The sequence below is a fragment of the Meles meles genome, chromosome 5 (genome assembly GCF_922984935.1).
Source record: "Meles meles chromosome 5, mMelMel3.1 paternal haplotype, whole genome shotgun sequence".
Classification (NCBI taxonomy): Eukaryota; Metazoa; Chordata; class Mammalia; order Carnivora; family Mustelidae; genus Meles; species Meles meles.
Window position 1 is genome coordinate 12,918,810 of NC_060070.1, and position 27,913 is coordinate 12,946,722.

Below are 27,913 nucleotides of genomic sequence, written 5' to 3' on the forward strand. Positions count from 1 at the left end.
GATCTGAGGACTGACATTAGACAAGCTATCTTATCAGAGTGGTCTTGGCATAATTTAAAGAGAGCAAAAGGGAAAATACAAATGCTTGACCTTAATTTGTCTTCCCATAAACTATAAGAAAATATTGAGTTTTTCCTAAGCTGAAACAAACATTCAGAATATGGCTGAATATAGGAAGTTATACCCTGAGTGTAATTAGAATGTTTCTTCCCAAGTTTTGATCTTGCACTTGTTTTATTTCTTTCCTGTCTTTCTTTGTAGTCTTTGAAATGGAATTTGTAAATTTTTCCTTGCCAGGTCTGAACTCTCTTCTCATGTTAGAGAATTGCCATATGAGAGTTTGGGAAGCCAAAAAGGTCATATATTTGCTTTTCCTGATGGTTAGGATCTAGGCCATTGGCTCAGGAACTCAGAGGCTCCTACCTCGACTTTGAGAGGCAGATAATGTGGTAGAGCTGGGTTGCTCCGGTGTGCCAGTCCCTTACGTACCAGCTCTATAACCTTAGGCCCCGACTCAGTCTCTGTGAGCCTCGGTACTTTTACCTGTGAAGTGGGACAATTACTTTCTCTAGGGTTTTATCCTGAGGATTAAATGAGATAGAGTTAACGTGCTTAGAACGGGGCCTCACAGGTAGTGAACTCTCAGTAGATGTGAGCAAGGGACCATCAGTGCAATAAAATGACAATTCAGGACTCATCTGGCAGGAACTGTGTCTTATACCTGGAGTGTGGTGGTGGCTTCGCAGTCAAGAAATTCCTTTTATGTGACCCTGGTTGTGGATTCCTTTGATTTTCCCAGTTTCTAATCTTTGAGTCAGTTTTGTGAGCCACTGAATAACTGTCGAGAAAATTCTTTTTCAGCTTTGGCTTTGCCCGTAAGAGTTTATACCCAAAGATATAGTCTGTGACAATCAAGCGACTGCCTGACTGTTGTGTCAGACTGTTTTACTTTGATTTCATTTATATAGGCCTTTTCTCAGTAAAGAGGGAGTTAGTGTCCTAACTACAAAGACCTTCCCTTCTGTTCTGTTTGTATCAGCCGCAGAGACTTGCATGGTAGTGGGCCCAGGACCAGCATGTGCCACTCTCTCCAGCGCATGTGCCGGTACAGAGGAGGCCAGTGGAACGTATCAAGGCGCGTTGAAGAGAAGAGTTAACAGACGGAGGACTCAGCAGGTGTTACTGACTCAGAGTTCTGACCTGATTGAGCTGTGCCATCAGCGCTTTAACAGGCTTCTGGTTTAAGCGAAATAGAAATTCTTATCTGTTATTTCTGATTTTTGATCTGGTATTCTGTAATTGTAGCCAAATACATCCTAACATTAAGATTGATTTTTTTTTTTTCTCCTAGATGCTACCTTTTTTTGTTGTTATCCATCCGCTACCAAAGAAGTACTTCTTGCCACTTTTCTGGAGAAGTACTAAGTAGGCTGTACAAAGTTCTGCTGGAAACAAATTTTACTTTGGAAAGATTCTGTATGGCTCATCAAACCAACACTGTTTCTTTCTCTAATTCAGGAGACTGTCTTTGGTAGAACATCAGAACAGAAGGGATGCGAGGAGACGAAATTCAAGATGGAGGCAAATGCTGTTATTTCAAAATGAAGTTTTTTATAAGGTTTTTGCATTGAGTTTGGTAGAATTTGCGTTGTCATTAAGGCATAATGAAGTTATTTGGATTATCCATGTTCAGAAAATGAAAAACAAATGAAATGATTATTTTTGTGTTTAGTTCTGAACTGCCTCAATGGCCTGTCCTTACAGAGGTATTTTATAAAACAGCTTGAGTCAACATAGAACAAAGAATTTGAGCCTGCACAACAAATCCTTGGAAAGAGTTCTGTCAGAGCTTTCATCTGACCACCAACCTGAAATGCTGATGACCAGCCAGAAAATCTCTCCACATTGTCTGTCTTCAAGAGGTGTTAAATTGCAGTGCAGTCAGGATGAAAAAAAAAAAATAGTCAGATTTTTAATAATATCCAGTCTTAGATGTCATCAGCAAGAAGACATTTCCTGGAAAGAACTATGTTATTACAGTATTATTATTTGTAATGATTTGCTTGATATGATCAACAAAGAAAAAGTAAATGATCCAAATGGGACTTCTGGCAGGGAACTGCATTCTCATTAAAAGAAATATTAGTGGGCCAAACACATTTGAGTAAACACTGAAGATGAACTTGATTTAGAAAGAAGGAGCTGTCTGTGGAGACCACAAGAATTTGTAAGGCCAAGGAATTCCAGTTTCACCCACCAACAGAGAATGAAACCAGGCTGACCTTTGCCAAACCTCTTGGCAGCCGTAGCCACGATTTATATTTAAGGAAAACTTAAAAGTCAAAATAACATAGTTTACATGATGTCATGTGCTTTATCATTCCCATCTTTTGGATACTCAGACAATGGCATAAACCTTGGAGCTCTGGCATCTCAGAAAAATACCAGGAAGAGTGGGGGTGGTGGAGAAGACTTCAGATTCATTGCTACAAGGTCACCAGATTGAAAGATAATCAGTATATCAGGCGAGTGGCTGTGAAAATGTTGCCAGCTCAGTTTGCCAGTGAGAAAAACGCAATACAAAAATGTATCAACAATGATGTTGATGGTGTAGTTATGAAAGAGACTAGAGATAATTCAACCAAACATACTCATTTCTGCATTTTGGACAATTGCTTTTTTAAGAATATGAACTGGAAGCTCCTAGGTGGCTCAGTTGGTTGGGCGTCTGCCTCTTGCTTTTTGGCTCAGGTCATGATCTCATGGTTGTGCAATCGAGCCCCATGTTGGCCTCCGTGCTCAGTGGGGAGTCTGCTTGAGATTCTCTCTCTCCCTCTGCCCCTCCCCGCCTCGTGTGTGCGCTCTCTCTCTCAAATAAATAATTAAATCTTTAAAAATATATAAGATGAAAAAACAAGGAAATTTTGAGTTGGGTAAATGATGTCTGGAGATAGTCTGATAGTCCCTTCCAATTCCTGCCATAACCTATACCAATCTTAGTTTCTAAAAATCCTTGTATAAATGTAACATTTTCAGTTTTCTGATGTTCAGCAATCTCATTCAAATCGTAAATGGAAGACATTAAACAATTTAGAATTACTTGTAATAGGGTATGAGCAATATTATTATTAAATAACTATGAAAGTACTAAAATATAACTTGACTGTTAATTGTTCTCTTAAGAAATTATTTTTTTAATGGATAAAAATAGGATATGTTCTTTCCTGCCTTAATTTTAAATATAAGGATAAATTCTGCTGTAGGAGATGAGTCAGACTTCATTGGTACTCTGTTCATCTGCAGAAAAGCAGTAGGTTCACTCAGAGGCTTGCACCAATGGTTAAACTTTATGCAACAATGCTTCCAAATCAGTTGAGGAGATGGATTCAAAAGTCATTTTCTTATATAGGAAGTATGGTATGGATTTGCAAATTAGATCCATAGGCTGGTGGAGTGGAGAGGGTGTGAGATGCAACAAAACTTAGGACCACTTTTATAGTGTCTTTAAAGTTGATGATTGATGGATTACAGTGGATTACCAGAAGGTGGGCTTATCTACATTTTTGTGCAAATTTATTTTTAGGGAAGTCCAAGACACTCAGAATATTTTACAGATATAAACTTCCTTCCTCTCTCTCTCCCACCTCTCCCTCCCAGTTCATATTCCCTTCATGCGCTGCACAGAATGGAGTGGATGCCAAATTTTATTTATTTATTTATTTATTTTTTCAGCGTAACAGTATTCATTGTTTTTGCACAACACCCAGTGCTCCATGCAAAATGTGCCCTCCCTATTACCCACCACCTGTTCCCCTAACCTCCCACCCCCGACCTTTCAAAACCCTCAGGTTGTTTTTCAGAGTCCATAGTCTCTTATGGTTTGCCTCCCTGGCCAATTTTTTTTTTTTTTTTATAAACATATAATGTATTTTTATCCCCGGGGTACAGGTCTGTGAATCGCCAGGTTTACACACTTCACAGCACTCACGATAGCACATACCCTCCCCAGTGTCCATAACCCCCTCCCCCTCTCCCAACCCCACCTCCCCCCATCAGCCCCCGGTTTGTTTTGTGAGATTAAGAGTCATTTATGGTTTGGTGGATGCCAAATTTGAGTATCTTTCTCATCCTTGAGAGCTAAACACGATGCACCTGGTCCCATTTTAAACAATACCTTGCACCTAGTCCAGATCCTTTGACTAATATTTGCTGAATTGGAATATAAATTACAAAGGGGATCTCAGCCTTGGAGGCCTACTGACCCATTTTTATTTATTAATGCTATTTGCAGAGTATTTTGGCTCTGGTACTGTTAGAGGAAGACCAGCTGGCCCAGGTGAGGGTAATTATGGTTGCCGTCCAAACCTGGAGCTACCAGAAACCCATAAGGCAACTTGGAAAGAGAAGTTTGGGAGTTCATCCCTCTTGGGTGGTTGTTTCACTTTTGACGGGAACAGTGTACTCTTTCCACAGATGGAAAAATACTTCTGAATTTCAGAATTCACTTGGGTAGTTTTTTAACACCTGCATTAGGAACTCAAAACTTTCCACATTCTTCTGCATTTTCCTCACCTCATATAAAACATGGTCTTCTCTCAGGGGCTTTCCCCTTCTCACTCTGCCAGACTCAAAGCTCATTTGTCACCTTTGTCACACAGCATCTTGGGAAGGTTTCCCTTTTCAGTGTTGGGACTCCGCCTAGAAGAGGACAGCTAGATGTCCCCTTAGAAACGCCACATTTCATTGATTCTTAGGCACACATTTTTTTCAATTAGTGTCTCTCAAACAGATGCATGTTTCAATCTGTGGTATTTTATATTCAACAAAATACAACATAACAGCCAGCACTTTCTGGTAACAGTAATAACACTATGTCTTTGGAGGTTCCTAGAATTACTTTGGGATCTATCGTTATGGTACTCTAAAAATGCCTCTCAAGGATTATCTGTGTCCTGTGTATTCAGAGCCCTGTCAATCACTGTATGGCTTTTGATCCTTTTAAGGTTCTTTGATTTAGATTAGGAGAGTATAGTGGCTGAATCAGTAAAGGGCTATTTTTTGTTTTGTTTTGTTTTGAAGGCTAGCTCCTTATTCTTTGCCTATTATAGCCACCACACAAAATAATTATAGCTAATATTTATTTAGTGTTGATGATGCAACAAGTGCTGTTCTAAGAACTGGAAAGGTGTTACTTAATCTGCACAACAACCAAATGAGGAAGGTACAGTTAGTCTATTTAGCAGAAGATGATGTTGAAGCCCTGAGAGGTTATTAACTAGCCTTAATATGAAGTATTGGAACAGGGACTTGAACTCAAGCAGCCTGGCTTTGAGGCCCATGCTCTTATCATTCATCACTGCCACAGAAATATTTTTGGTAATGTAACTGATGAGCAGATAGGCTACAAGGGGTCCATCTTCAAGCCAATGCCACTGAGAGATTACTGCTGAGAATATTGTTAATATATGATTCAACTTATGTCCTGAGATCTGAACTTCAGGATTATAAGAAAAGCTCCACAGATTTTGGTGTCCACCGGAAAAACTCACCGTGGTGACTGCCATCCAGAGATAGACACCTGGGGCAGGACGTGGAAGACCAGAATGAATATAGCAGCCGCCTTCATTTTGACTTCTTTAATGCTTCTGTGTTCTTGTCAACTACCACACATCTGTAATTGCCTTAACAGTCCAACTTATTATTCAGTTTTCCTTAGCTTGTCTTAAAATATGTGCTGGCTGTTTTGAAAGATCAAATCTAACTTCAAAGGGCAAAGATTTTTCACCACTGAAAAATTTCAAAAGAATATGCTATATTCTCTGAAGGTAATTCTAAAAGAAGCGCCCCAGAATTGTTTAAACAACAACAACCTTGCTAGAAAAAATACGTATTCTCTTAGACTGATCATTTAAACGTAGACATGCTCTTCAGATGTTCAAGTCATGGATAATTATTTTAAAATACGATTCGCTTTATGGTTGGAGCTCTTGGAGCTCTGAAAGTAGAATTAACCTCTTTATATATTATAGACATGATTAAACTACATTTCTATCATTTGCTTGAGTTCTTCACAGAAAGTATGTAGTGTAGTTTCCTTTTGGTCTTCAGCATTATGACTCTGAAGCCACCATTGGTAAGGATATAGCTTGTTTTTATATCTTAAAATTCTGTTTGCATGTAATTCTTCTGGGTCAAGATCATAACTATAAAACAGATTCTCCTGAACAAAGGGAAATTCCAACTTACCCTATGAATTACAGATACTTTCTATTTGAATAATTGACCAGTTTGCCAGTTTTTTCTCTTTATTTTTTGTTTCACTTTATTACTCTATTAGCCTATCAGCTAAGATTTCAAAAAGCTCCATTACAACATTAATACATTTCTTGGTGTATTTTTATTATTATTTCATAGAGCTGTTTGTCCTGCCTTCCAGGTGCATTCAGAGGTACAAAGGATTCTTTTGGGACCCACAGGCTCCACCCTTTCCTCTGGGCCATGGGACAGGGTAATGGAGTCAAGATCGCGTTGGAATTTGCAACAGCTGCTTGAACATTGGCGCGTGGCCCAAACTCCCTTTTTCTATCCCCCAAATCTGTATAGTTACCTCTATATGTTAAGCGGGTCTTCTGGGATCCCACCCTAAAATTACATTAAAGTCTTAAGAACATTTTTATAAATGCGCAGTTGTCAAATTCATCCTTGAATTGGGCATTATTTCCAATCAAGTAAATACTGGCAAAAAATTCTTCAGTTGTCAGCTGTGTGTTAAGCACTCACCACAGACTTTGCACTGGGACAAGGAACCTGCTTAACATTCTCTTTCTCCCTCCCCTGCCCTTCCCCTTCCATGCAGGCATACTCTCTTTCTCCCAAACAACAACAGCAAAACCCCACCGCATATGCGGCACATAATAAGTGCATTTTATTCTGATTTCTGTGCCTCAGAGCTTTGGATCTTGCTGTTTATCTGAATGTCAGTTTGGATTTCATCCTACCTGAATATGGGTAGTGGTGAGCTGGTTGTTTCTTTGTATTAATTAGTAAGTTTTAAAAAATGTAGGTCTCACTCTACTAGAAACTGTATAATATTTATATGAAATCATTATATAAGTTGTGTAAATTTATATATCAGCTATAAATGTATTTATAATTATATAAATATTCCTTATTAGAGTCTACCAAAACACTGTTTTAGGTCTGAAATGAGAATGATTTTCTTATCTAGTATAAATAGCTTACTAAGAGGAACTAAGAAAATGGCAAGAAAATCTGGCAAAGACATGGCTTTCAGTGGAGCCTAAGCGTAGCTCTGGAGTGTGAATGGTACTCCAGGATTATCTCACCTTGCAGCAAGAGAACTTGGCTTTTTCAGCTCAGCTAGTGGCTGTGCCCTGCCCCATGAGGAGTGGGAGGAGAAACTGAACCCTTAGGCAATTCTTGGTGAGGACAGTTCTTCAGCGAAGGGGGCAGCTGTGAGACACCAACAGCCAACATTCAATCACTGGGGACATCTGCCTTGTAAAGGGATAAGATGGGTACCAACACTGTCCACTACAGGCTTCCAAGGAAGCTCTATAGGGAGCAATCAACAGTAATCTCAGAAAAATGAGAAACTTTGATTTGGCTGCCCTTTGATATGTGGAATTATTTTTCAGCTTACTCAGTCATTAATTGGCTCTTGATCAGAGAAAGTGAATCTGCACATACTCACAGCTATAAATCAAAAGAAAAGAGGGAACTGAATCGTCTTACCATCAGACTTTTGAGAGAATTTGAAATTTTTTGCTAATTTAGTAAATCTGAGCTCAAACTGTCCCCACATCTCCTAAACTGTTTTGGTTTTTGGGAAGTAAAGGCTATTTGGGAATGAAAATAACAACAACCGACACTCATTTTATTAAAAACTAAAAGGCATACATTAAAAAAAGGAATTATTTTCTTTATTTTATAAAATGGAGAAACAGCTATGTACTCATTGGTACAATTGGAAGTATGAGAGGTATTCAGAGAATGAGACAGTCATCTCACCTCTGCCCATTGCTGAACCCAGCCTTCTGAGATTCCCATTGTGAAAGGCTTAGTATTATTCCACTCATTTAACTGTGTGAATATAAACACAGAAAACATGGAGCATACTTAGGGCTTCCTTTCCTTTCCTGTTTAATAATAAAAAGGAGTCCTTTTTTTAAAAAGTAGATATATGACATACTCTGACTCTGGTTCAGTGAGCAGGCTCTGTGCTTAACTTTGCTTTGGAATGATAAAAAGTTGAATTCCATGCATAAGGGCCCAGAGGTAAGGGTTATAGGGTGTCATACCTGGTCAGGAAGGAAGTGTGGCCTTTGGACAGGGTAAGAGGACAAAAATAGCTGCACTGGGAGGTTGATGCCCTTGACCATAAGGTCAGGCTTTAGAGTTTTGAACTCTTCAAGAATATTTTGAAGTCATTTTGGCAGAGAGCTGAAGTTTTTAATTTTTATGTTTTGGACTAGATCTTTGGAAAGCTATCTCTTGTTTTTCCTTTGGACTCTATGCAGAAGCAGCATAAATGTTTCCCTTCTTGAAAACCAGCTGGTGTTTTTAGTAGACGTCACCCCAGATCCCAGAAGGAAGGAACTGTTTAGAGCTGAGAGCGGGCCATACAGATATGGCCTATCCTCTCTAGGCCATGCGGCATAGGGCGATTGTCCTTATCCACACAGCAGGCTGTGGTAGGGGTTGATTTTCTCGATGGCTGGTCCAACCTTCTGGCACTCCGCTGGACCCCACTTACGTTTAGTCCTATTTTACTGATGGGGAAATTGAGCCTCAGAGAGTTCTATAAATTGCCCAAGGTCAAAAAGAGTGTGGTAGAACCCTATGAGTCGAGTTTAGCTCCACATGCCATGTTTTCCATTGTGTCACACCGACTCTCATAACCCTGTGCCAGGACTTTACCAGCTGGTGGGAATTTTAAGTCTTTATCCCACATGAAGAAACTAACTGGATAGAGTGACTCAGAGCAGAATAAGGTGAGTAAATATTGAAGTGGGAATGGTGTAAAGGGGTAGGATTACAAATCCAAGCAGCTCAGATTCTGGGGCGGCTGTTTGGTCTTAGATAAGTCACCTAACCTAATTAGCCTCAGTAACCCCGCCCTCCACCCCCCATTTGTTAATTAAGGCTGTGATCAATAGAAATAGAGTATACTAACATTTTCTGATTCTTACCAAGAAAATTTGGAGGGAATAATCACATGAACTTGAAGGAGGAAGTGATAGAATGGGGGAAGAGCATTTCAGATTAGGGGAATAACTTCAGCTCAGAGATGAGTTCAGATAAGCTGCATTCTGGGGGCAGTAATAGACCACCACACATTCACTCATAAAGCGAGGCACAGTGCTTGGACAGCAGGTGAGAGAAATGCTGATGTAAAAAGTATTTGGAGACCACACTTAGCCCACTCACTGTTCTAGGTCACATCTCATCTTTTTGTCCAGTTAAAAGCTTCCTTATTATCAGTTTGAGAAGATGAAGTGGAAGTTTAATAATTCTTTTTTTTTTAATATTTTATTCATTTACTTGACAGACAGAGATCACAAGTAGACAGAGAGGCAGGCAGAGAGAGAGAAAGGGAAGCAGGCTCCATGCTGAGCAGAGAGCCCGATGCGGGGCTCGATCCCAGGACCCTGAGATCATGACCTGAGCCGAAGGCAGAAGCCTTAACCCACCGAGCTACCCAGGCGCCCCGGAAGTTTAATAATTCTTAAGGTATAATGACATATTTGGGAATACGTGCCTAATGCTACAGAGAAGGCTTTTCTTACTGACAAGAGATCAAATGTGTGCTAGGAATTTGGGGAAACTCCTGCACACGAGCTGAGTTATGAGGTTTGAGGTTCTCTCTCCTAGTATCTTTGTTGCACATTCAGTTCTATTCAAGCAACAATTATGAAGGGCTGATTATACATCTGATATTACGGATAAAAGCAGCCCACAGCCTCATGACTCATGGAGTAAAGGAGACGCAACTCCTAGAGAAGCAGTATGGATAGAGAAACGTGTAGAGAAACATGGATGGGCCTATGGAAAGTGAGTGATTATGGAAGGCTGGAGGGACTGGGGAAGACTTCCTACCAAATGGGATAGTTGAACTCTACCTTGAAAGAAAAGAAGAGGAGGGAGGGAACGTAGCAAGCCAGATGAAGCAAACAGAATGAGGAAAAGCACAGAAGCATGACATATACAAGGTGATCCGGGAATGACAAGACCCACTGGACAAGGCAGAGCAGTCCATGGAGAGTTGCAGAAGAACATCGCTGAACATGAAATCAGGTCTCATAATGGCTCTGCATGTTCTGAGAAAAAAAAGTGTCTGAATTTAAAAAACATGTTAATTACTATACCATCTCCTGAGACTTAGTGTGGGATTCTGGGAATGTGTCTGGGTTTGTTGGAACAGTTACAGGTCAGAAAAAATGGAATGAAGTGGCTGATTGAAATCAAATGGATAACTGTATTCATTTATTGAAGTGAATGGGCTGAAAACTTTGAAATAAAATTATATTTTAAAAAATGAGTTTAGGTTCAGTCAGAATGATCAGAGACTGATTTGGTAGTTCAGGAAATAAGTTAGCTTTTATCTTGTTCTGTGTTGAAATCTTGTTAATTAGACTTAAATTAAAACTAATTAAATGGACATGCCCTACTTAAAGAAAGGCACACTTAAGTGATGGGTGTTTCTTAGAATAAAGTTGGGTTAGTACTATTGTTCTTGGACTTGCAAGGTTGAAGTCTGTCCCCTTAGAAAAATAATTCAATAAACATCTAAAAGGTGATTCATTGTTTAAGAGTTGACATTTGCATTTTTATGTTTATCTGAGGGCTCAGAAAATTATTTACTTGACTCAGTTAATTCACTCAATGACTCTTCATTCATCAAGCATTTATACCGAGTCCTTAGTAGGTACTGTTGGTAAGAGGAAGAAATTCATAGAATCTCTATAGTTAGAATGTCATGAATTTGCTTAGAAATCTCAATAGAAAGATAAAAAAAATTACGGGACACTTGGAAAGAGTTACTCATGGTATAGTTGACATACAGTATTACATTAGTTTCAGGTATACAATATAGTGATTCAACATTCATATATGTCACAAAATAACATGGTAACTGTAGTTAACCATCTGTCGCCGTATAGATTCCCTAGGCTGTACTTTTCATCCCTGTAACTTATTTTATAACTGGAAGTTTATACCTCTTAAACCAAAATTAAGGGACACTTTTAAATATATGTGAGTGTATACAAATTTTATTTTATCAACCACATATATAAATGTGAGAGGGATTGGGAGAAAGAATCACCATCCCACATCATATTCCAAGATAAAAATCTGAATCATTCTTAGGTTTTTTTTCTCCATTTGCCCCCAAACTACCATATTCAACCCAGCACTCATTCAGTCTGTCACCGAGATATCCTTAGTCTACTGCTGAAGTATAATCTGTGTGTGTATGTGTGTGTGTGTTTTCTTTCCTGTCATCTCTGCCTTTGGCTTCTTACCCAGATCAGTGGTTCTCAAAGTATGTTCTTGAGATCCCTGGGGTCCCTGAAACCATTTTGGGGGGGGTGGTCTGTGAGATCAAAATATTTTCATTGTAATAGTGAAACTTTATTTTCTTTATACACTCTTTTTCTTAATGTTTTCTTAACATTTCTTTCTTCCGTTCTTTTTTTTTTTTTTTTGGATTTTATTTATTTGTTTGTCAGAGAGAGAGCACAAGAAGGGGTAGAGGCAGGGCAGAGGGAGAAGCAGGCTCTTTGCTGAGCAAGGAGCCCAATGTGAGACTCAATCCCAGGACCCTGAGATCATGACCTGAGCTAAAGGCAGATGTTTAACTGTCTGGGCCATCCAGGCATCCCATACACTCTTACTCTTTAAGGAGTACAAAGTAGTGTTTTTCAGAAGCTACAGAAACTACGATGATGCCACATCTTTGATGGCTAATGGAATATATGCTTATGTGTTCCTGTGTTTTAGAATTCCTCAGTTTAATTTGTACCATAGTAAAAATAGATACGTATAACCCATGTAAATGAAAGCTCCATACTGTCCTCAGTAATCTTTAAGAGGGTCACAGGGTCTTGAGACCAGTAATGTGAGAATCACTGGCTTGATGAATGCCTCACCTAACAGATCTTCCCACTTCCCATGCTTCTCTAGTCTCATCCCTTCCCCTGAACATCTCACTGGGTCCTCCGTGCAGACCTTTCTGAAACATAGGTCTTATACTTGCCTTGAACTCAGAAACTTCCAAAGGCTTCACATTCGACACCACAGACTAGCAGTAGAAGGCTGTCACAATCTGGGCTAAATCTTCCTTGCCACCTTAAACCATACCACCATTCCTTCCCACCATATACCATACCACCTGCACACTCGCCATTTAGCTCTGAAGATGGCTAAAGACAACAATTCAATGAGAATGCCGTTTTAATTTTTTGTTTATTTATTTTTTAAGCAGGCTCCACACACAGCATGGAGCCCAGTGCGGGGCTCAGTCTCACAATCAAAGGAGTCAGATACTTAACTGTGTGAACCATCCAGGCACCCCGAGAATGCTTTTTCTTTCTTTCTTTTTTTTTTTTTTTTTAAAGATTTCATTCATTTGTTTGACAGAGATCACAAGTAAACAGAGAGGCAGGCAGAGAGAGAGAGAGAGGAAGCAGGCTCCCTATCAAGCAGAGAGCCTGATGCGGGACTCGATCCCAGGACTCTGAGATCATGACCTGAGACGAAGGCAGAGGCCCAACCCACTGAGCCACCCAGGTGCCCCCCGAGAATGCTTTTTAAATACCTTCTCAAACAAAATGAGACATCTTGTTTATTACTGCTCTACTCACAATAGCCAAGATGTGGCAACAGCCTAAATGTCCATCGACAGATGAATGGATAAAGAAAATTTGGTATAAATACAATGTTATATTATTCATCCTTAAAAAGGAAAAATCCTTCAATATGTGATAATATGGATGAACTTTTTGTAAATGAAATATTAATTCTATAAAGATTTTATTTTTAAGTAATTTCTATACCCAGCATGGTGTTTGAGCTTACAATCCTGAGATCAAGAGCTGCATACTCTACCGACTGAGCCCGCCAGGCGCCCCAACATGGTTGAACTTAGAAGACATTGTGCTAAATGAAAGAAGCCAATCAGAGAAGGGTAAATACTGCATGATTTCACTTATATGAGTTATCTGAAATCAAATGTATGGAATCACAGAATGGAATGGGACTTGTCATAGGTGGAGGGAGAGGGAAATGGGGAGTTACTAATCGACACGCATACATTTCAGTTAAGCAAGATGAGTAAGTCCTAGCGATCTTCGGTACAACTTTAAACCTGTAGTCAACAATATCTTAGTGTACACTTAAAAAATGTGTTAAGAGGTTTTGGATCTCATGTTAAGTATTCTTACCACAACAAAATAAAATAATAAAATCTTAAGTTATTACCAAATAAAAAAAGGCCAGCTTCAGAATCTGTGTTCCCAAAGTATAGTGATTACACTTTTCTCATTTATCATAGTTTGACTTGTCTAATGACAGGGTAGACATGTCCTCACAGATGCTTAGTACATTTTCTTGAAAGCACTTTGAATAATGAAGGGATAAATCCTTGCAGTAACTAGATTCTGTTATCTGCTTATGAAAGCATTTTGTAGTAGGCACAGATTCAGTGATAAGGTTATTAAGACTGATTATTGAACCTATTTACCTTATGAGACACAGAAGGACATTAATCTCATTATTTATAAACATGTCTTTGTTTAAAACGGCATTACTCAGTCTGATTACTCACTTTGTTTATCAAATTAGGTCCTAAACGTCTTTGATCTTTTTTCAGTACATTCATCCTGAAAGCATTAAGATTTGCCACCACTAAGGTTGTTAAAAGGAGTTGTGTCATATGGCTCTGGACTTAATTACAGCTCTGTTCCGTTCCATTCAGTAGGCGCTTATTGAGTTAGCAGCTCTGTAGGTAGCTGCAGAAGGACACCAGTGAAACAAGACTCCTGCCTGTGAGAAGCTCACAGGCTAATGTGGAAAACATAGATAAACACATAAACACCACTCATTATGATAAGGGCAATAATAAGGGGAAGCGGTAGGACCCCCTCTAAATGATTAATTCTCTCTTGGGTTGCGAGTGACGAGATGATAAGGAAAAGTTTTCAGGGAATGTGTTCCTCAAGCTAGGCTGTTGGGGATTTGGAACTTTTTCAGTGGATGGGTGAAGGTTTCAGGGAGGAGGACACTTGTCTTAAGGGAAGTGGTTTAGAAGAAATTGTTGGAAGGGAATGAATAGCAATGAGTGTTGAGAGCTTGGCAGGGCTTGGATCGTGAAGGTCTCATTATTCATGATTGGACTTGATTCTGTGAGTGCTAAAGGATTCCAAGTGAAGAATTCTAAAATTATTTGGAATAATAACAGCAGGATTGAATTAAGTGTGTGCCTGCCAAGGGTACTACTTTGGAGCGCCCACACTCATTCAAATATTTAAGTTTTGGTATATTTATTTTGAAAAATCAGCTACAGCACTTTAGATCTTATTTCATATAATACATGTTATTAAATAGGGTAGTTTCTTACCCTAAGGCTTTCATTCATTTTGCAAATATTTGTTGAGCTCTTACCATGTATCAGACACTCTTCCATGAACTTGGGAAACATCAGTGAACAAAACAAAGACGCCTGTCCTCATGCATTACGTATTCTAGTTTTCTTAATCCATAGTCTGTCTTGAGGATTTGTGTGAACACAGTATGCAAATATTTGGGTGGGAAGGGGATGGTGTCCCTTTCCCTAAGGAACTCCTTCCTGAGAGTATGCTTTCAGGTGGGTGATGGGTAAAAAAAACAGTGTGGCAAGCCAGGAGGTCAATGGGCTACAACAGGCATTTGCTTTTTCTCCTAATCCCCTCATCAGTGATTTCAAAAATAAAAAATAGTTCTTATTGTTGTTAGAACAGTTTGAGATTTGCAGAATAATTGAGAAGATAGTATAGAGAATTCTCATTTAACCTTACCCAGCTTCCCCTATTATTAACACTTTACATTATGAGTATGGTGTATTTTACAATTAATGAACCAATATCAATACTATTATTATTGATTTAAGTTCTTTATTCAGATCTCATTAGTTTTTATGTAATGTCTTTTTTCCTGTCCTAGGATTCCACCCAGAATGCCTCATTAAATTTAGGGGGCACCGGGGGGGCTCAGTTAGTTAAGCATCTGCCTTCGGCCCAGATCATGATCTCAGGGTCCTGGAATGGAGATCTGAATCCAGGCTCCCTGATTGGGGGCAATCTGCTTGTCCCCCTCTCTCTGCTGCTCCCCATGCTTGTGCTCTCTCTCTCTCTCTCAAGTAAATAAATAAAATCTTAAAAGAAAAAAAAAATGTATGCCTCATTTCATTTAGTAGCCGTCTCTTAGGCTCCCCATGACTGGACAGTTTTCCTAGTTTTGGAGAGTTTTGAGGCGTACTAGTGAGGTATTTTGTAGAATGTCCCTCCGTTGGGATTTGCTTTATGTTTTTCTCATGATTAGATTGGGTTATAGTTTTTTGGAAGGACGACCACAGATGTGAAGTACTGTTCTTACGACATTATATTGAGGGTACGTGCTGCCATCATGACTTACCACTGTTGGTGTTGACCTTGGCCATCTTGCTGAGCTCGTGTTTGTCAGCGTCTTCGCGGTGGAGGTACTCTTGCTCCTCCAGCTGTCTACGCTGTCCTCTGTGGAAGGGAAATCACTGTGAGCAGCCCACACTTACGGAGTAGAGAGTTACGCTTCACCTTCTTGAGGGCAGGGTATGTACATAAATTACTTGGAATTCCTCACAGGAGATTTGTCTCTTCTCCCCCATTTGTTTATTTATCATCAGTGATTTTTTTTTTTTAACAATTATCATAAATCACGTACTCAGCAAACAGATACTTACTGGATGCCTACTATATGCAAGGCATTACTACATTTTTTAAAAAGATTTATTTAAGAGAGAAAGTGCATGGGCATGTGCATGCATGAGTGGTGGGGAGAGGCAGAGAGAGAGGGGGAAGGAAAGAATCTTAAGGACTCCCTGCTGAGCACAGAGCCCCCACTAAGGGGTTGATCCCACAACCCTGAGATCACTACTTGACCATGATCATGCTCTTGGTCAAAATCAAGAGTCAGTCACTTGGGCACCTGGGTGGCTCAGTTGGCTAAGTGCCAGACTTTGACTCAAGTCATGATCCCAGGGTCTTGGGATTGAGCCCCCCTATCAGGCTCCCTACAGGGAGCCTGCTTCTCCCTCTCCCTCTGCCTGTCACTCCCCCTGTTTGTACTCTCTGTCAAATGAATAAGTAAAATTAAAAAAAAAAAAAGGTTTGGTCACTTAACCGACTGGGCCATCCAGGCGCCCATAATAACATATTTTTACTAAACAATATTTATTTTGGTTTTCTTAGAAACAACTCCTTAGACATGGAGAAATCTGATTTCCGGCTTTGCCTCTGACATTCCCTTCCTAGGAGGCTTCATGCAAGTCATTTCACATCCAAGCCTCAGTGTCTTCTTTTGGAAAATTAGATGGTTAAAAAGGATTAATTCGAACATTTTTTTTTTCCAGGTTAAAAATTGTAGGATTATATAATATACTCATAGAAACAGGCTTCAAATTGTCTACAAAAGGGAATTATTAATATCTGTAGTGGGCTGGCCCACCTCAAATGAAATCTCTGTGTAAAATCTTCCTTGTCTCTTGCCTCAGGAAATGTATCTTTTGTCTGGTATCTTATTTTCTTATGACTCAGAGTTAAAATATATTTACACAATGAAAATATCAAATGGATGAAGTTAACTTTGTTACTAGTATATTTTATGACCAAAAAAAAGACCATTAGCAAGTGACTGATTTATGGATTTAATAGAAACCACTGCCTATGGAAAAAGTAACATGGAATAAAAACAAAGCAAAGGAGTTTGGAATTTATTCTAATCCCAGATTGAGGTTGTACAGTCAAGGAAAGGCTCATGTGGACTCTTCCTCACTATAATCTCTGTTGGGAATAAGATATACAGAAAAAAGAAAAAAGTGAGAAAAACTGATGAAACTTGAGGATGGGAAGCCCTGTTTAGGTTTGAGAGAAAAATATAAACATGCATTTCTTGCTTCTTACAATGTTCCTCTTTGGCTGAAAGAAAGGAGGCTCTAGGGGGAAGTCTCAGTAGAGAGTGCCAGTTGGCAATTGGCTTCGTTTTAGGAAAAAGGGGAAGTCACTTTTTTTCTACTCCTGCCCTTTGCAAACTTAATCAGGCATTTCTGGGCAGCTGGAGCCTTTCTTTTCACTGACTAATGTCTTAGTGCATTTCTTGCAAATGCTATTATGGATGTTCTTTCCAGTGTTTTCTGGGAGAGTTTATTCTTGTAAATTCAATAGTTGTCAAGGTAAATTGTAGTTTAATGTAATTTGAAGGCCCAAGGACCCCAGGCCAGGCCTTGCCCCATGCTCCCTTCCTATTGCTGCAACACAAGGAACGTTGTACCTGCCTATTCCTGAATGACAGAAATGTCCTCTCGAGGTCTCTTCCAAGCCTGCATTTCCTGCAGTGTCAAGTTTTCCAAGCGCGTAGGATATGCAAAGTGCTGTACTGAGCATTACGGAGGAGAGCTGAGGAAACTAGAGTCCCCAGGCACTTAACAGTTTTGTACAGGAAGCAGACATTTAGAACAAGTCTCATTCAAAGCAGCCTAGGTGAAGGCTCAATGGGAGGAAGGATTCTGCCCTCTTCCCTGCAGACTCAGCGGCTCTCCTGTGCCTGGAAGCAGGGAGGGAAAGAGGTGGGGAAGGGAGAGGAGGAGATATTGAAAGGAGCGCTGACTGATGCACGTTTTTCCATTTGGCCATAGTTGTGGGGACACGGAAAGGTGACTCCAACCCCTTAACACCAGCACAGGCCTTTTTCAGCTTTGTTTTTCTGTCCTGTGGCCTCCAGGCTCAGAACCAGCAGCGGCTGGAGGAGGACGAAGATAAGGGGCTGCCACCGTCAGACCAGGGAAAGTCCCTGGCAGGTCTGTGCAAGACGCACGTCAGTGTCTTTCTAGACAGAGTCGGCAACGGGGTGGTGCCCCCGTTTGGGCCTGTGAAGAAGAGGCCTTCTGCGCTGATGAGCAGTAAATTGGCCCCTGACTTTGCACGGGAGGGGTGGGTGTGAATGATTGGGAGAAGACTGGCTGTCAGCTAAGGGCTCTGAGGCGGGGCCCCTGGTTTTTTTTTTTTTTTTTTTTTTTTTAAGGGAGCCTGGGTGAGGGGAAGGGGCTGGCATCAGGCTCAGGGCTAGGTGATTTGCATGACAACTAATGTATCAATCTGCACGAGATTGGTTTAATATTCCCATTGTACTGATGTAAAAACAGGGGTTTCTGAGGCCTTAAATAAGTTACCTTAGTTCCCAGAGTTAAAGACAAAGACTGGATTAAGAGCAGAACCTGTCAGAAGCGGTAACCCAGCTTTTTCTGTTGCCTGCATTGCCTTCGGTGCTGACTGTTCTGTACTATTCAAGTGTTGCTTCAACAGCCCTCTCAGTCCTGGAACGGGAAGGCCAGTGGGGGAGTTTCTTCCATTCATCTACCTGATGTGCAGTAGCAGTTTGTTGATGGGAAATTCATTTTTTGAAGGTTCATAGGAATGATCTCTCTTCAGCTCGTCCCCTAAAGAAATGCCATGTGGATATGATCACTCACTTCATTTGAATATCAGCATGTCCTCCCACCCTGCCCTTATTTAACTAGTGTCAAGAACTGTGATGCTCTGAAGTTTATCCTCCTTCCAAGTTAATGTTAGCCTGTTAGGGTTTTGTGGCTAATGGCCGAAGACATGAAGCCCCATTACAATTCCTGCAAGGGAGTTTAGACTGACCTATTGATCTTTAGTATCATTGACAATAGTTGCAGATGGCAATAGAGGGGTTAAGAAGCAAGCCATATTCTCAGTGAAGGGGTATCCTGTGATGTCAGGCCCCGTAGAATAGTTCAGGAACAGCCATGTCCACATGAGTCTTTCTGTTTCTATAGCCCATGGCTGGGTGGAAGTCAAGGTCTGACATAGTCAATTTGCCAAGAGCAGAGGGCAGTAATACTAACACAGTACGGCTTCTTCTACTATAAGACAAATGGACCACTTATGGAGGAGTTACAAATCACAGTGTTAGCTTCTGCATTATTTTTTTGTTGTTGTTGCATGGGTGGTGCATTTTGTTGTACGAATGTGGATGCTTGGCCATGGCCAGTGTAGTGATAGTTCCAAGTGGCCATGGTGGCAATCCGAAGGGTGTAGCCTTGATCAGCAGCTTGATTCTAGTTGGTCTCATCAGAAAATGAGCCTCTATGGCTATTGTAAATAATGCTGCAATAAATATAGGGGTCCATATATCTTTTCAAATTAGTGTGTTCATTTTCTTTGGATAAATACCCAATAGATTAACTGGATCATATGGTAATTCTATTTTTAATATTTTGAGGAGCCTTTATACTGTTTTCCACAGTTGCACCAATTTGCATTCTCACCAATAATGCACAAGGTTCCTTTTTCTCCACATCTTCACCAGCACTTGTATGTCTTATCTTTTTGATTTTAGCTATTCTGACAGGTATAAAATTATATCTCATTGTGATTTGCATTTCCTTGATTATTAGTATATGTTGTGATGTTGGGCATCTCTTTCCATCTGTATGTCTTCTTTAGAAAAATGTCTATTCAGATGCTCTGCACATTTTTAGTCAGGTTTTTTTTTTTTTTTTTTTTTTTTTTTTCTTTTTTGGTGTTGAGTTGAAAGTTCTTTATGCATTTTGGGTATTAACCCATTATTGGATGAATGATTTGCAAATGTTTTCTCCCATTCAGTAGATTGCCTTTTTGTTTTGGTGATGGTTTCCTTTGCTGTGAAAAAGCTTTTATATGTTGATATAGTCTCAATAGTTTATTTTTGCTTTTCCCCCCTTACCTTGGGAAGCACCTAGAAAAATGTTGCTATGCCAATGTCAGAGAAATTACTGCCTGTGTTCTTTTCTAGATTTTTATGGTTTCAGGTCTCACATTTAGATCTTTAGTCCATTTTGTGTTTATTTTGTGTTAGAAAGTGGTCCAGTTTCATTCTGCATGTGGCTGTCCAGTTTCCCCAGCACCATTTACTGAAGACTGTCTTTCCCCCATTGTATAGTTTTGCCTCCTTTGTCATAGATTAATTGACCATGTAATCATGGCTTATTTTGGGTTTTCTATTCTGTTCTGTTGATCTATGTGTCTCTTTTTTATGGCAGTACCATATGGTTTTGACTACTATAGCTTTTTAGTATATTCTTGAAATCTGAAATTATAATACCTTCAACTTTGTTCTTCTTTCTCAAGATTACTTTGGGTATTCACTCTTTTGTGATTTTATACTTATTTTAGTATTCTCTGTTCTAGTTCTGCGAAACATACTGCTGTTATTTTGATGGGAATTGTACTGATCTGTAGATTGCTTTGGGTAGTATGGACATTATAACAATGTTGATTATTCTAACCTATGAACACAGAATATTTTTCCATTTGTTGGTGTCATCTTTTATATCTTTCATCAGTGTTTTATAGTTTTCAGATGCCTTTTCTTTTCATTTTTAGAGTTATACCAGCTGGCTGCCTAGTACAGATGGTGATGATGCACTTGGGAAATGGCATGAGTAAGCCCTAACTTCCCTTTCCCCTTGTAGAATTTTATAGTGTTTCTACTGGACCACCCAAAGCAGTTTGTTGTGGCGGGGCGTGGGGGTGATGTTCCACTTGCACCTTTCTGTGTATCCCACACCCTGAATAGGAGAATCGCTCTGATACTTACGGAGCAGGGGAATGCAAATGTGTAACACACCAGCAACAAACACATTCAGATGTGGAAGCTATAACAATACACTGAATCGGTCCAGAGGTTGTCATCCACAAAATCTTCTAATTTCACTTCCCCGGTGTCCAAAATCCATAAGTTGAAATCGGAACTGCTTCCCATTCTAGAAGTGTGGACAAAAGCGTCTAAGGTGTGTGTGAGTTAGGGGCTCTGGCAACAGCAGCCCGGAGATCACTGCTATCCCCCTGAGAATACAAGGATTAGAGAATGGATGGGAGGCCAGCGTGTGGGCAAAGTGGGGTGGCTTTTTCCTCCCATGACTCTTGCTCCAACGTCAGTACTTGGGCCCTGGTGCTGCCTCCTTCCTCAGGCACCTCCTGGCAGTGGGTGGGTGTCTGGGCCCATAGGCCCCATTTGTTGTGTGCCTGTGCCTGTGCATGTTGCCATGTGGGTCCGTGGTACCTTTGGCTACCATCACACCCGGTACTCCATTCTTGCCGGGGGCCACCTGGGGCTGAGCAGGGTCTGGGCATCTGAGCCTGGCTAGCTTTGCTCTGCGGCGCAAAGATCTGTATCCACTTCTGGTTTTGAGCAGCTGCTTGCTTCTGGCTAAGAAAGAACAAACTTCTGATGTTTTGATTCACCCAAAACTATATGATGAATGGCCAGGTCCTCATTGCTACCATCATTTTTTATAGTTTGGGGATTCCTTCACTCAGAAGCCACAACCATATTTCGTCTCAGCCATGGGTTTGCTGCCTCATTGTCATCGTGTATCTCTTCCTCGATTTGCTTGGAGAAGAGTGAGTGGACAACAACCAAGGGGGCATTTGGGTGGCTTGGGTCAATTCTGCTTCTCACTGCTTAGCCTCGTTAGCATGTAGGATATTTGGGAAACCTTACTTCCTCGCTTGCCTATGCTTGGGAGCATTGACTGACTATTTTGAAGAGTGTTCTAATATCCCAAACCCAGCCCACAGGGCCTTTGTTCTCTTCTTCTGGCAAGTCATGTTCCCATTAGCACCCCATCCTCCTCACCAACCACCGTCACTGGGCCAGTGGGTCAATGCAGAGTACTGATGGGGAAACTACAGAGAAGAAAGGCCCTCAGGAAGGTCAGGTACTTTAGAGGTGGTATGACGGTCAGCCCTGCTTTGAGCTGTGCAAAGACACTGATATAAGGGCATAGGACTGACACATTGCACAGGGAGGTGAGAATCAGGACTAGTCATGCATCATAATTTTGTCCTGGCACCATTCTCTTTCATCCTTCCTTGATCAAAACTGACGTTTTTCCTGGCAGAGGGGTTCCTTAAAATATGTTAATAACTGATAACTTTTTGGCAAACACAGCAGGTGGTAGAAGAACTATTTGGGGATGATTGTTTGGGAATCATTTATTTCACAAAAAATGCCAGTATCCTCGTAGGTACTAGTACTATGGCAGATGTTGGGGATACAGGGGTGAGCAAGGGGTGGACCTTGCCCTCAAAGAGCTTAGAGCCCATGAGGGGAGATTCTTTTTTTTTTTTTTTTGCTTTTTTTTTTTTATTTGTTTATTTTCAGCATAGCAGTGTTCATTGTTTTGGCATCACACCCAGTGCTCCATGCAGTACGTGCCCTCCCTATTACCCATCACCTGGTTCCTCAACCTCCCACCCCCCCCGCCCCTTCAAAACCCTCTGGTTGTTTTTAGAGTCCATAGTCTCTCATGGTTCATCTCCCCTTCCAGTTTCCCTCATCTCCCTCTCCTCTCCATCTCCCCATGTTCTCCGTGTTCTCTGTTATGCTCCACAAATTAGTGAGACCATATGATACTTGACTCTCTCTGCTTGACTTATTTCGCTCAGCATAATCTCTTCCAGTCCCGTCCATGTTGCTACAAAAGTTGGGTATTCATCCTTTCTGATGGAGGCATAATACTCCATCGTGTATATGGACCACATCTTCCTTATCCATTCATCCGTTGAAGGGCATCTTGGTTCTTTCCACAGTTTGGCGACCGTGGCCATTGCTGTTATAAACATTGGGGTACAGATGGCCCTTCTTTTCACTACATCTGTATCTTTGGGGTAAATACCCAGCAGTGCAATTGCAGGGTCATAGGGAAGCTCTATTCTTAATTTCTTGAGGAATCTCCACACTGTTCTCCAAAGTGGCTGCACTAACTTGCATTCCCACCAACAGTGGAAGAGGGTTCCCCTTTCTCCACATCCTCTCCAACACACGTTGTTTCCTGTCTTGCTAATTTTGGCCATTCTAACTGGTGTCAGGTGGTATCTCAATGTGGTTTTAATTTGAATCTCCCTGATGGCTAGTGATGATGAACATTTTTTCATATGTCTGATAGCATGAGGGGAGATTCTGGTGAAGATGGAGAGTTGACTCAGGCTGTCAGAGGCTCTACCTATACCCAGTCTGTGTTCCCCAAAATAGCCAGAGACAGACCAGTCCCTGGGATGGAATTGGAGTGTCAGGCACATCGTCATTCTCTCAGTCACATCTTACTTCATGGAGATGTATTGTACAGTGTTTACAACAACCTCAAAAATGTCGTCCATTATGATGAAACGGGTAAAAGTCATTACTATTTATCTTCTTATTCGGGAAGTCCAGGAAGTCAAAGGAAGTGTTTACTGTTTGAATGGAAAAACAGGGAGGTATCCTCAACGACAGCCAAGACGAGAAGCAATTATAGAAGTCCTGTGCCCATGAAATAAAAACATTCCACCACTGCCTTGTTTCTCTTCCACACTGAGAAATTAAGTTTGAAAACTGACATAAATATTGGTAATGCCGCTTTGATGAACCTGAATTCCTCACAGTGAGGTTAATGAGGCAGTGATGAAAAACAAACATTCTCTAAGCTGCCGGCAAAGGGAGGGTGATGGGATTCCTTCATCTGGCAGTGTCCCCATGTTCGCAGACTCGGACTGGTCACGGAGGAGGTGGTATATTTGGTCCAGAATGAAAACTTCCAAAAGAAACCAGGAAGTGATCCAGATGACACGCAGTCTCTTACCTTATCCTTTGTCCAGCTGCACTGGCCTCCTTGCTGGTCCTTCTGCACCTTCCTCCGAGGAGTCTCCATATACGCTGTTCCTACTGCTCCGGATGCCCTCTTACCCACTCCCTAGTTCTGCCTGGTAAATGTCTTTTCAGCTTTCAGTATTTAAGGAAAGTTTCATCTCTTCACTGAAGCCATGCCCTCATACTCCAGGTAACAGACTCGTGAGTCAAAGGCAACTCGATTAAAATCCTGGTTCTGCTGCTTGCTAGCATGAAAGCAGAACAGGTCACAGTGGGAACAAATACTTAAATTCCTCAAGTTTCTTTTTTAAAACTTGGAAAGCAGATATAACACCTCCTGCAGAGGGCTGTTGTAAGAATTAGTGAGATGCCTTCTGAAAAGCTCCTCACACAGAGCAGGCGCTCAGTAAAAGAAGGCTCCTGGCCGTGTGTGACGTGGGATCGTAACAGCTTCCTGACGACTCTGTGTTAGCACAGGTCTCATTCCACAGTGATGCTGACTGTCTCTTTTCCCCAACTGAGGGCAGTATCCTTGAAGATACGCAATGTGTCTTATTAATGTCTTTGAATTTTCTGCAATATGTAGGAAAATATTTGCAGGAGTGGGGACTCCATAAATGTTTAATGAGTGAAGAAAGAGTAAGTTAATAATTTAATAAATGAGTAATTAACCAATATCCCTTAATTCGGTAGTCTTTAAGCTGTTGTTTTCCAGGGAAGTATGAAACTCTTGCCCTTAGGAGCCACATGGTGGTATGTGTATGTGTGTGTGTACACGTGTGTGTGTGGACATAAGTATACATGCACATGTATGGGTCCTGAGGATTGCACCTTTAGAAAATGAGGATAAAGGCTGTTGGTAGATTGGACAGTTAACACTTACTAGTGATACAGATGTAAGAAAAGGCACATGTGTTTTTATGGTTGGGCTGGGGGTGCTTGAGGGTGGGTATTGGTTTTCAATCTGATTCTTATGACATGTGTTTATTATTAGGAGAGGTATTTGGTTCTCACAGATATTGGGGGAGTGAGCCATGACAATGAGCCCCGCCTTTCCATGAGAAAATTTAATTGCCTTGTAAATCGAGTAGCAATACATTAGACTGTTGATGTCTACAATGGGTTGGCGACTCGTGGTCTCTTATTTGTTTACTGCACTAGATCTAGATTAGCTGGAGCAGATAGTCTAGGATGATTTAATGGTTATTTCATACTCAGCATTTAATGAAGTATCCCCATCCTTCCCATACTCACTTGACAGTGAATAAAATATATCACAATAATTTAATTCCTTTAACCTACTAGAGGGAAAACTCAGGTTCTTCAACACCTAGAGAGGGTCTGGCCTATTGGCAAGCATCCACTCACCAGTCCATTCATTCCCATTAATTCAGTAAGCATTGATTGAGTCCACTGTGTGTCAGTCACTTATTAAGGTAGTCAGCATATAACTGAACAAAGCAGCTAAGTTCAGAGTTAAAGATATTATTACTGAGAACATACTGGGTTCCAAGCATTATGCTACACTCTGGAGATCTACCAAGAGAAAATGAGAAAGTCCTGGCTGCACAGAGTATACATGACTGAAGAAATATATCCACAGGCGGATGGAATGTGAGTTTTGTAGAAGAGGGTGTTCTAGTTCCTAAGTGTTATACTTAAAAATCATTGTCCAGCCTTGTTTGGTTGCTTTAAGTTTCCACTTTCATCCCTAAGTCATGCACTAGGCGCCACATAAAAGAGTTTTCCATCTGCTTACAACTTTAATTTTCAAACAGTTGCCTTGAACTCTTCCATACATTGCCTTCTTTTGTCCCTTTGGATTGCCATTTTTTAGATTACCTTTGAATTTTGAACTTGGTGTTCTGACTGTGGGTTCTTCTGGACCACAGTCAGAGTTTTTCTCTCATCTGCCCTTGTCCAGACTGTCCCTGTTCAGCCAGACCCAAGACTGGGATGCCCCAGTTGACAGCCATTTTATGGGGCCACCCCAAATCCAAGAGCAGGATTCAAACAACCCACTTTATTTCAAATCTTGTTTCTCAAAATCTTTCTCAAATGTATGTATCCATTTCAGCCTTATGTATACGCAATATATTGAGTTGAATCTTTCTTTAATACTAAAGGGTCTCATATTGCTTTGGAGCTTATCAGTGGGATGCTGATATCAGAGCTCCAGGGAGACTAAATAGAATGAGAAAGTTGACTTCATAGGAAGTCAGCAACATCACGTAATACATGACAGATGCCAAAGTAGTGACTTGGGTAGTAAGCACTGTCAGAATTCAGAGCTGTGAGAAAGATCACTGCCCAATGGGGAGGAATTTGAGCTGGGCCTTGAAGAAAAGTTGGGATTTCAGTGGGAAGCCAGGAGGGGCAAAGCCACAGGGCAGGGTTGACCGTCTGAATAAAGACCCAGTGGTGAGAGGCACTTGCATCTGGATAAGATCAAAGAGCTTCAGTTGTATCAGGTGGTCATTGTGTTACAGTAAAATTTGAGTTCCCAGATAAGAATAATCGGCAGCTTTCTGAAGACCTAAGTTGAAAAGCAGAAAAAGAAATAATGGTTCTTGCAGGCAGTTTGTTTAACTCTGTAAAGCTTGAATCAGTTTTTGTACTGCTAAGAAGAGGTGTGCCCTTCGTTAGAGATTGGATATTTTTTGGTTAGCTTCTCTTCCAGGAAAAAGAATTCTCTTTGATTGCTTTACTCAGGTCCCATGAGGCCTTCTCTGGAGAATGAGTCTTTGTGGATAATTTCACTCACTGCCTGGTCAGATTAAGACCTTTCACTGCACATAATGACATTTTCCCTGGACTGTTGCTTCTGTGAACTCCATTGTGACAGCTTATATTTAAAAGGTGAATTTATGTAAACTGTGTGTCTGATGGGATTTTGAAGTTTGGTGTGAAACGTGTTCAGTCCAGCTGTGACTCACAGGGTTTTGATTCTCTACAGTTTTGCGGTAATTAATTTATTATATTAATGCCAAATGATTTCCAGTTTTCTGCCTATGGAAGTGTGAAGTCTGGTGGTTGGTACCTGCTTTCTGGTCTGCAGGGTATACTTCTACCGTGGAGGGACAGGAAAGGATCACAACTGAGATGGGGGTTTGCCTAGGGTGTTCAGAGGAGAGTAGGTGATGTGAACCCCAAATATGGATATTGAGAGGCCAAGGATGTGTCCAGGAGGATAGTGCTTGGTGTTAAAGTCCAAGTGCTGAAACAGGGCGTACATCAAAGGGATAGAAGTTTGCAGGGGGAGGAATGGTTGCTATGGGCAGTTCTTCCAGAAGTGGCTAATGCCATGGTGCTTGATGCCTGGTATATGATGTAGCGAGGCCCAAAGGAACCACACTAGGACTGGACTCTGTTCTCTCTCAGGGTGGTCTGGTATGGGTGCAAGGGGGAGCTCTGTGTAAGAAACTCAGTGTAGAGGTGTAGAAGATGTTTCAGGGAAAGTCAGAGTTGGAAGGTAGGTGACTCAGCCATCCTCTGAACAAGGAGCATGGGGCCGGAGGTCCTCAGGGGAATGTGCAGTTCATGATCCCGCATGGTTGTGGAACCTGGGTGACAGATGTCAGGCATATTTATTTGTGTGAATGGGGTCTTAAAGAGTGATCTTGAACTGCAAGATCTTGAACTTCACTCAAGTTTCTTTTGGCTTCATGCTAGACAGAGGCAAGTGGGCTCAAGTGACATCAGGTATTTTTTCTTGTTTTTGTCTTCATACTGTATTTAAGGTAACAGAAATCCCATTGGCCCCTTGTGCAGGAAGAAAATTTAATTTCAGTGAAAGTTATTGCCGCCACATTGAAGCCTGGAGAGCCACAAGGAACCCGAAACCGCTCCCCCAGTCTCTCAGGGGACACCCGGTCTCTCGCTTCTGTTTCTGTGTATCAGATACATTCTTCTCGTCAGTGGATTCTCTGCTTTTTCATCTTGTAACCAGCCAACTTGGCTGCCAGCC

At 41.0% G+C, this 27,913-nt stretch overlaps 1 pseudogene; it reads right to left on the bottom strand.

The window, feature by feature from the left end:
- LOC123942079 overlaps positions 1–17,696 on the bottom strand; it is a 40,530-nt pseudogene extending 22,834 nt beyond the window's left edge.
- Between the last annotated feature and the right edge of the window lie 10,217 nt (positions 17,697–27,913).